The sequence below is a fragment of the Neopsephotus bourkii genome, unplaced genomic scaffold (assembly GCF_033783945.1).
Source record: "Neopsephotus bourkii isolate Nb327-2 ecotype Australia unplaced genomic scaffold, CSIRO-AGI_Nbou_v1 NB_547, whole genome shotgun sequence".
NCBI classification, from domain to species: domain Eukaryota; kingdom Metazoa; phylum Chordata; class Aves; order Psittaciformes; family Psittacidae; genus Neopsephotus; species Neopsephotus bourkii.
In genome coordinates this window covers 2,632,250-2,643,130 of record NW_026901048.1, presented here as the reverse complement: position 1 = coordinate 2,643,130, position 10,881 = coordinate 2,632,250, and the positions used below count along the sequence as shown (strand labels likewise).

The window sequence follows — 10,881 nt, the reverse complement described above, 5'->3', positions numbered from 1 at the left end:
CAATTGTGCACTTAGGCACTATAGCAAGTGGAGAAGTGGAGAAACCAGTGGTTAATCACACCCACAGGTCTGGCAGTGATAACTAATGACGGATGTGCACTTGCTGTCTGAAGAGAATGAGGAGAGTTAACCACTCAGGTTAATGTTAGTTACTTTACTGAGAGCGTTTGCTCTTGGAAAGAATTATTTACAAGTTCAAGAGCACCGTAGAAGATTTTTTAGAAAAGAACACAAATATAATAATAGAAAATTCTAGTTAATAATAAAAAATAATAGGAAAAAAAAGAAATAATAGAAACTAATAATTAAAACAATTTAAAAGACTGAAACAAGCAAAGGGAACACGTGTACTCTCATTCTAGGAGCTGGATAGAACCAGGGTACATGCTGCACAGCATCATCTATTCAGAAGATTATTTTTTACATTTGTGTCTAAAAGGATGAAGAAAAGCAGAGAAGCAGCCTTTCAATTACCCTGCTATTTCTACTGAAAGCAGGCATAATCCATGCTGCAGCAGCAGCACCAAGTGCTTCAACTCTTCCTCAAATTACCCTCTGCACCCAAGTCACCTTCAAAGCTGCAGCATCAGTTGTTCATATGCAACATGCCTATACTTTCAAACTAATCAGCAGGAGGGTGGTTAACTGATAACCTAATTGGTCATTTTTAATCTCAGAAATGCTAATCAATTGTTTTATTCTGCCAGATGCTTAAGCACCTTCTTTTGTCAGAAGGGGCATAAACAGCTGGGGATGCACAGTTGGAAACTCCTAAAGGGCATCAGCTGGCAGTGGACTGACACTCCTCCCTAAGCAGCACATCTATTTTAGAAGGTCCCCATTGACTCTCACCTTAAGGTGGGCTGGATGTGGAACCAGCTGTTGGTGTGCCTGTTTGGCAATGGGGAAGAAAACTGAAAATAATAGCCCTTAATGATTTTCTTGTATCAGTTGTCAGCTGTGCTTACAGGACAAAAGAAACAAGCCTTGGTTGTAGTCCTCAATGCTTGTCTTCATGATGCACAACAGATTTACGCCAGTTTTGGGAACAGAGGTACTATTACACCCGTTGAGAAAAAGTAGAGGTGCCACTTACTCTTTTTGGCCCCAAATTCTGAAATATTTTCTGATTTTTTACAGAAGGATGTTGCCTCTCCATTTACAGGAAAACTGTCAGCATAAAGATTTGTCCCTTATACACGCTAAAGATAAAAGACCTAAAAAAAAGAAACCCACTGGCTTATATGTTGCCCTAGGAAGGTTACAGGTTGATACAATTTTAATGTTTTTCTCATCACTTGACTGTGTCATAGTCTTGGTCTTTAACTCCATTATGTACATTGCACACTGATTCACTACCAGGTGCAAATTGATACATATGTGGGGTTTTTTTAATTGTCTAAAATTATATAACCTGCTATATTTTCACATTTATTTTTATGTCCTTTTTAAGGAGGTCTTCAACATGAAGGAATCCTGTATCCTGCTTACTCTCAGATATAACATTCTTTCCCTACAAAAGAGTCTCTGCACTGGAATTGATTTCTAAAGACTTAACCAGCTATTTCTCATGCAGTGAAATCCTGATTAGAGAGGTGATTTTCTTTTCCACTCTCTCACTGAAGAAGTTGCTAATGCAGCTGACACTTGAAAATCAGCTTCTTTGACTTCTGATGAGAAAATGCTGCAATTAAAAATAAACATGTATTAATTAGAATTATATCAGAAGTTTAATAATTAGAAGTTCAACAACAAAGGCCAATAACATTTCAGCACAACCCCCAACCCCCCCTCAAATTTTACATTCTTAGGAGAAGGCTGATAAATGCCTTTTCCCAGCTGAGATTATTCAGAAAAGCTAGAAACGAATTTTCTGGCTGTTTTGAGGAGACCAAACTCATCTTGGTGACTTGGCCTGACTCTGTTTAAAGAACCATGTTGTTTTTGCAAGCAAAGCTCAGTTCAAGTGTTCAAGATGTGAAATTGCTAAGTTATTCCTAGTTTCAATTACTGGATTTCCCTAAGTCACTTAATTTGCAAGCCATGTAGAATAGTTTTCCATGTGATCAAAGACAAATTACCACCATTTCGGATTACTCTTAATTCTTTATAAAATTAAAAAAAACCACCAACCCAACTTATAAACCTCATAACATCTTAAATTTGGCCATGCCATAACATAGAGTTTTTTAGTTTCAGCATTTGCTAGCACAATTGCTCAGTAATATTTTTTTAATTTTTAGAAAAGTTGAACCAGATATGTAAAATTGAATCCCTACTAAAGGAGAAAGAGCAATTTTTAACATTTTATAAAACAAAATAATGGAAAAGGAAGATATTTACTACGTGGTTCTGTAACTCCAAGAATCTCCCTATTTTATTTATTCTGGCCTGAAGTCAGGCCTTGTTTTGATGTATAGTAGAAGACTGGGAAAGCCTGGATAAGAATTTTTTTTTCATCCTGACCAAGCTAAGGAAGAAAAATATCACCAGCACTTGACAAGAGGAAAGACTTATTAGCACCCATCAAGAGGGAAGAAAAATAGAAACAAAAATACGCTCCTGTACATCAGCCAGTCATAACTACAGAAGGATGTAAGAGTTGATATAGAAACTCCTAAGTACTAACACTTTACTCCCCCCAAATTGAACCCTTTTTTTGTAATCTTTACGTCCCCTGGAGAAAGACTCCTAAAATGCAACTGAAAGGGGAGTGCCAGGGAGCCAAGTATGACTGCATCAGGTGCACAAGTTCATGCTTTTCATGCTTCAGCAAGAGTAATAAAAATAGGTATTTTTACAACCAAAAGGTAAGTTCACAGTAGGAGGAGGAAGAAATACTGCTTTTTCAACTGCATTCATAAAGAAGGCCCTTACCAACTCAGCCTGTTGCAGAGAAGTGCCTCGCACAGTAAATACTCATTTGAAAATAGGACCAACACCACATCCAGAGCTATGTTCTTGGTATGCATTTTGGCTTGATTTAAAGTAAAATAAAATAACATATATTTAGCTTTAAAATGGCACATATTTGGCACAGTTTTGATGAATAGGAGTTTGCCATGTGGATATTACTTTCTACAGAAAATAGACTATTCAAAAGAAATAACAAGAGCAGGATGCTTTCTAATATGTTCTAAAAGTAGAGAAAACAAACACACAGAGAGTCAAACAAATAAACAAACAAAGGACTTCATTTTGCAAATAGTTTTACATGTGAGAAAACAGCGCTTCTCTGCCTCCATGCCAGTTGTTATTTTTGCAGAAAGGAGTACTGATTCACTTCTGACAAGGCTAGGATTAATGCCATTGAAGTAACAGGTAGTCAAATGACTTCCACACAACCTTTTCTTTTTTTCTTTTAAAATTATCTGTCATTAATATGACATAGGATTCAAACAATGCACACAGACACAAGCACGCACACCCCCATTTCATGCATTTAACCAGCACAATACCATTGGAGAAGGCTGGGCCAAGTCCCATGAATCCCATTACTGTCGATGGTGAATGTGTAGGGTAAGATTGGCAGGAGTCTTTGTGCTGCAGACCAACTTTGTGGAGTAGGTTGTGGACTAGGTAGGAAATGAAGAGCTGCTTAAAGACTTTTTCTTCCTGCATCACTCTGGTCAACAGAATCAACACCATTTTGGCCACTGTGTTACTCCTGCTGTGTCTTGATGTCAAACATATTCCTTATGAGTTCTCTTAAAAGATTATTTGCACCTTTAACATTCTGAGTGAGCAATGCAGTCCTCAGTGATGTTCTCCAACTGGAAAATACAATTGGAATCGCTGGAGAATAATTATAAAGAGTATAGAAATAAACAATTGCCAAGAACATTTATATTATGATTTCAAAGTGTAACCAAGCCTCTATTCCATCAGTAGTGAAAACAAGGAGACAGGAGGAGAATAACAACAGAAGGGATAAGAAAGAGAAGCAGCTGGAAGAAATAAGCAGAAAGCCCCAGAATGGAAACTCTTTTGGCAGGATCTGTGGAAAATAGACCCAGATCCATAAAGCTGAACTGTATAAAATAATCCATTACCATAAAAAGATTTAAATAATACTCGCATTTAAGCTTTGCTATTACCTATTCTGCTCAAGTAAAGAAAACATACAAAAAAGCACCTTTGATAGTTTAGAGAACAGTCCCAATAAAAATAAGCAGGGTCAGGTAAAATTGATTTCTTCCCCTCCATGGTACTTGGCCTTCTCAGATTTGTCATGTGCAGACCACCTCACCAAAACGCTCCTTGTTGGATAGAGGACTTGTGGCTTCTCGAAGTCTCATCAGCACTGAGATGTGTCAGAAGTGGGACTGGGTAGTGGAAGTGCAGGAAACACCACCAAAAGCATTTCATTAAAAACACATCAAGAACCACCATATTGTTAAACCAACAAAAACTGACCACCCAAAGTGTTCTTCACAATTATCCCTCAAGATACTTATTGAGCAGATTAATGAAAAGCCACCCTAAGGCAGCTCTTCAAGATATATCCGTGCCACCTAAAAAATTAACGTGCAGTGTTCACACATGAAGCTATACAAGTCTACTACACAGCAGAGGCAACCACTTTAAAACTTCTTAACGACACATTGTGATGAGATACTGACATTGAATATTTTTTCTGTTGGTAAAAACAACACAAAAGTGTAAGCCAGGTATTCAAGTGAATTGTTTTTTACATGTCCATTTCTGAAACAGGGAAGTGTTCAAGGCCAGGTTGGATGGGGCTTTGAGCAACCTGGTTTAGGGGAAGGTGTACCACTTGCTGTTAAGACTGCAGCAAATATACATGTTACATTGGCCATCATCAGTGGTACAACAGCCCAACTCCCCCCGGACAAAGTTACCCCAAACTGAATAAAGGTAGAATTGTACAACTTTGTCTTACAGTCAGCAGCTAACTGTCTACAGTCTAATGTAGTCTACTACAGTCTAACTGTAGTTACTACTACTGTAGTTACTACTACTACTACAGTCTACTACAGTCTAACTGCAAGCTCTAGTTTTAAAGGCTAAAGGAAAGATGAAGAACTACAAACTACCTCTTAAGGTAAGAATTTCTAGATAGTATCACAAAAAAGGTACTCAGATTGCCACTGAAAACTGCTGAAATTGAAGATAAAATCAAGCACGACCTGGAACACTAGAAGGTAAAGCAAGCAGAGTCAGTTTGGATCCATCCACAAGAAGACTGAAATCACGAGTGATACCTCTCTTGAGCTTCCTAGGTAATTCTTGTTAGCATGAATGAATGATATTGAAGTTGCTTTTCAATTTTAAGATATTATGTACATTACAGAAGCATGCCACCTTCCTTGTTTAGATGGACGCTATTGCATCTCTTTACTGCCCCTAGACATTAGAAGCACGGTTATAGTCATCAGAAAGGACTATGAAGACATGCCATTTTAATTTTGAACCACTGGTGATCCTGTCAATGCTTAGGATCTATTTTAATACCTATTTTAATAGCAAAGAGAATTTCTTGGGTTTTTTTCTTTTTTAATTCTTCTTTTCACTACAGCTCTTTTCAGAAGCAATGGAGCTGTAAAAACAGCCTCAGACCTATGCTGGCTCAAGTTAACAGCAATATTGTAAGTTTCTGTTGCAAAAAAATCATTAAAAGCAAAGATGACAGCTTGACTTTCAGATAACAGGCAGAGTTACAGGGCTGTCATGTAAAGAAAAAAAAATTACATTCTTACTGGATGTGGAATTCTCTGAGACAATAAATATGGAAACCTGTACTAACATTTTCGGTCAGTCTTCTGAACGTAACTAATAATCAGATAGACTGCTGTTTCACAACCTTGGCTGCAATTTACAGTTATACATAAGGCAGAGTTCCCTACTCACCATACCAGAAGCACAAATAAAAAGTGAGATATGCAGAGGGATGTGAACAGTGGGAAAAACCAAATTCTAGCAGAAATGCAGAGATGGGTGAACATTAGAAAGCTTGGAGCTTTTTTCTTTTGTTAGCTAAATTTGGAATTGAGTGGAGAGGACTGACCCTCACCTATGAGGAATGGCATTGCCCCACGGTGAGCCAGAGGAAAAGCTGCCAGCCTATGGAGACACAGCCTTACCTTGACTTCAGAGAAGTACCGACAACCAAAAGTTCAGAAGTGTTGCCTGCCTCCAATGAAAAAAGTTCCTCTACCTTAGCCATGTCTTTTAAAGTTGGCAAATCTAGTGTAACAGAACTTGGAGTCTCAAATCATATTATTGTAAATCCAGAAGCACAAAAGCTGGAAGCATGTAATTTCAAAATTAGTAGAAATGGCAAAAGAAAGCAACAAACAGGAAAAGACAAATGATACTAAAATATTAATAAAGTTACAAGCTTGAGATTATTATATTTTCTTTACATGTGATAGGAAGCTGTTTTCGTTGTGTCTCCATTAGCACTTCCGATATGTACACTGGGGGTAGTGTTCTGTGTGTTGTGGTTGGTTATATATTTCTCAAAATTTAATCCACTTTGAAATTTATTAAGCAGTAAAACTAAAATTCTATTAACCTTAATGGGATTTACACGAGGGAATTCACACTTAATACGGATGCAACACCAACACTTAAAACTGCTGCCAGGAAAAAAAAAGACAGGCTCAGTGGAGTAAAGCAAAGCCATCACATTTTCTATTTATGTAGTCATTCACAAGGGTAATCCTCTGTGTATTAAGGAGAGAAGAAAAAAACACAGACTGGTTAGTACTGAAGCTTCTCAGATGCCAAGCAAGATAACTGCATATGCCAATAAAGGGTTGTTTTGTGTGGGACTAACGAACATTGGTAGAAGGATGGGATGGCATTATTTGGATTTCCTGTGGGTCCTGATAATGCTATTGCTCACATTTTCTACTGCATAATGCTGTACAACAACACTGCTGTTGGAATGTGTTCCTTGTAATATAACACACATGTAATATAATGAATACAAATTCACATTCTTCCTGTACCAGCCATTACTCACAACTATACTAAAGTAAAACTCATATTTTTCCCACAAGGATATTTATCTATTGTTTCCAGGGTAAAATTAATTGTGGACCAACCTCTAAATCATCTAATTAACACATGGGAGATGATTAACTTCATTTGGAAAGGCTGAGTAATCCTGAGTATGTGACCCTGTATTAATTTTTCCAAGAAGAAAATTATTGTTGGATGCAAAGTACCAAAATCTAAGATTGTTGAAGAGCTGAGATTTTAATGGCAGAGAACAGGAGGTCCTGAGTTTTGTTCAAATGGTTCCAGTTAATAGTGGATTAAGGAGTGAGAGCTCCACAGAAAAAAAACAGGGACCCTGGGGCTTGATGCCTCACCTGGGGCAGGGAGAACAGCATTCAGAGCAGACCCTGCTGCGGGAGGGACAGCAGAGGCTGGGAAGCATTTTGGCATCTGCAGGTACAACTGTAGGACTCCCTGGGCTTTCAAGCTTTGTGGTGTGAAACACAGGAGCTGTAATAAACAGTTAACTCCTCTGAGGATGGCCACAGTTAAGAACTTGACTTTGAAGTGGTTTCATTTTTTCAGAGTGGCTTTTCAGACACGCTGCTGAGGTGAGTAGCGAGAGAGGACGCCTTCAGCAGCTGAGAGGGGGAACCTCAGCGTCCAGGAGCCTCAACTGAGAGCAGCAACACCCACCAAGGGAGCCCCAAGTCCTCGACAGGACCTGCCCAGAGGCCGGCAGCTCAGCTGACGCGAGCAGGGACTCACAGGGGGCAGAGCCAGGAGGAACGGCGCCAGCCCTGATTGGTTAAAAACCTGCCCCAGGGAGCACGAGCGAGTCGGGTGTGTTAGTTTGCGCGGGCAGGCGAGCGGGATGGTGAGCGCTGTCTACATGACCAGGGCCCGGTCTGGGAGCTCTGCTCTGGCTGCCCCGGCGGTGGCCAGCGTTGGCATCCAGGCAGAGCCGGTGAGAGGGGAGGCTGCAGTGCAGAGCTCGGAGTGCAGAGAGTGCCTGCACTGGTCTCGTGAGGGAAAGGTGCACAATGGGCAGGGCTGCCCCCTGTGCTCCCTGGTGGAGGTCCTCCCGCAGCAGGGGCTGAGCTGCGGGACGCTGTCAACAGACTAAAAGACGTCAGGGAAGCTGAGAGGAAGCAGGACTGCTTGCTGGAGGTCCAAACTGTGCAGGGGCCTCAAGTGTCCCCTGTAGCTCATGCAGGAAAGAAGGAGGCCATTAACCCAAAAAGCTGGGAAATAGTAACAAACAAAAAAAAAAAAAAAAAAAAAACCAACAAAAAAACCCCAAACAAACAAAAAACCACAACCAACCAACAACAACAACAAAAAAAAACCAAAAACCACAAAAAGGAGGAATAGGACACTTAAAAGCAAGGGGCTTCCTCCTAAATCTGTTGTCCCCACCCAGAACTGCTTTGCAGTTCTGCAGGGGGCTAACAAGGAAACACACTCGCACCATGAACAACTGGCTGGTGCACTGGTAAAGAGCTCTACTGGTGCTGCCACAAAAAAGTGGCGGGTCGTAGTAGTAGGGGACTCTACTTTGAGGGGAACAGAGGCACCTATATGTGGGCCTGACCCAGTCTCAAGGGAGGTGTGTTGCCTACCAGGGGCATAGATCAGGGATGTTGCAGAGAGGCTGCCTGCTCTAGTAAGTCCCACGGACTAGATCCATGGGTGCTAGGGATATAGATAGCAGTAGCCCAGAGAACATAAAGAAGGACTACAGAGCGCTAGGAGAGGTGGTTAGGGGCTCTGGGGCTCAGATTGTGTTTTCATCAATACTCCAGGATAAAGGGGAGGACTTTAAAAAGGCTAGGAGGATTGGCCAGGTTAATAAATGGTTAGAACAGTGGTGCTATAGTCACGAGGTTGGGTAGTTAGAACATGGGACTCAGTTTAGGAGGCCAGGTCTACTGGGGGCTGACGGTTTTGGTAGGCTTGCCAGGCTGGTTACAGAGGCTTTAAACTAGATGTGTGGGGGGAGGGGGGCATCATTCCATCCTAACACACCCAGTCAGTTGCCAGCACCTATAATAAATGCTTGGAGCAACATAGAGATATTTGAACTGCTCTAGTCAATGAGCTGGCTTCATTTGGGAGTTGCTATTTATGTTAGGGATAGGCTGGAGAGTATGGAACTCTGTCTGGAGACAGGTGAGCAGTCAACAGAGAGTTTGTGGGTCAGGGTTAAAGCGATAACAGCGATGGGAAACATTACTGTGGGGATCTGTTACAGACCGCCTGATCAAGAGGACTATGGATGAAGACTGATAGGAGCAGCCTCACGCTCGCAGGCCCTTGTTCTCATGGGAGACTTCAACCACTCTGATATCTGTTGAAGGGACAGTACGGCTCGGTACAAGCAATCCAGGAGGTTCCTCCACTGTGGGGAAGACAACTTCCTTCTGCAAGTAATAGAGGAGCCAACAAGGAGAGGTGCCATGCTTGACCTCCTGCTCACCAACAGGGAAGGGCTGGTTGGAAATGTGACGCTCCGGGGCAGCCTTGGATGCAGCGATCACGAGATGGTGAAGTTCGAGATCCTCAGGACAGTGAGAAGAGCGTGCAGCAAGCTCACTGCCCTGGGCTTCAAGAGAGCAGACTTTGGCCTCTTCACAGTATCACAGTATGTTAGAGATTGGAAGGGACCTCAAAAGATCATCTAGTCCAATCCCCCTGCCGGAGCAGGAACACCTAGATAAGGTTACACAGGAACGTGTCCAGGCGGGTCTTGAATGTCTCCAAAGAAGGAGATTCCACAACCTCCCTGGGCAGCCTGTTCCAGTGTTCCGTCACCCTCACTGAGAAGAAGTTTCTTACCAAGTTTAAGTGGAACCTCTTGTGTTCCAATTTGTACCCATTTCCCCTTGTCCTTTCATTGTTTGCCACTGAGAAGAGCCTGGCTCCATCCTCGTGACACTCCCCCTTTATATATTTATATACACTAATAAGGTCACCCCTCAATCTCCTCTTCTCCAAACTATAGAGACCCAGCTCCCTCAGTCTTTCCTCATAAGGGAGATGCTCCACTCCCTTAATCATCTTAGTTGCCCTGCGCTGGACTCTCTCCAGCAGGTCCCTGTCCTTCTTAAACTGAGGGGCCCAGAACTGGACACAATATTCCAGATGAGGTCTCACCAGGGCAGAGTAGAGGGGAAGGAGGACCTCTCTCGACCTACTAACCACCCCCCTTCTAATACACCCCAGGATGCCATTGGCCTTCTTGGCCACAAGGGCACAGTGTCGGCTCATGGTCACCCTGTCGTCCACCAGGACCCCCAGGTCCCTCTCCCCTACACTGCTCTCTAACAGGTCATTCCCCAATCTATACTGGAACCTGGGGTTGTTCCTGCCCAGATGCAGGACTCTACACTTTCCCTTGTTATATTTCATCAAGTTATTCCCCGCCCAACCCTCCAGCCTGTCCAGGTCTCTCTGGATGGCAGCACAGCCTTCTGGCGTGTCGGCCACTCCTCCCAGCTTAGTGTCATCAGCAAACTTGCTGATAGTACAGTCAATACCCTCATCTAAATCGTTGATGAATATATTAAATATATATTCTTCAAGAATTATATATATATTCTTCAAGTACCTGCTTAGTAGGGTTCCATGGGATATAGCCCTAGAGGGTAGGGGGACCCAAGAATCTTGGTTGTTATTCAAGGATCACCTGCTACAAGGCTCAGGAGTGTTGCATCCCTACTAGAAGTAAGTGCAGCAGGAGGGCCAGGAGACCTCCTTGAATGGATAAGGAGACGCTGAGGAAACTTCAAAGGAAAAAAAGAGGCTTATAAAAGGTGGAAGCAAGGACTGGCAGCCTGGGAAGAATACAGGGATGTTGTCCGGGAAGCTAGGGACCAGGTTAGGAAAGCTAAGGCCGAGTTAGAATTAAAC

The 10,881-nt window shown here is 42.1% G+C and overlaps 1 long non-coding RNA gene across 1 annotated transcript; it reads right to left on the bottom strand.

Annotated features, from left to right (window-relative positions):
- Positions 1-381: 381 nt before the first annotated feature.
- On the bottom strand, positions 382-7,537 carry LOC133210964 (uncharacterized). The gene is made up of 3 exons (XR_009725061.1): positions 7,344-7,537; positions 2,878-4,325; positions 382-1,684 (listed from the first exon to the last, which is right to left on the bottom strand). It is a non-coding gene; the product is annotated as an uncharacterized LOC133210964 (long non-coding RNA).
- Between the last annotated feature and the right edge of the window lie 3,344 nt (positions 7,538-10,881).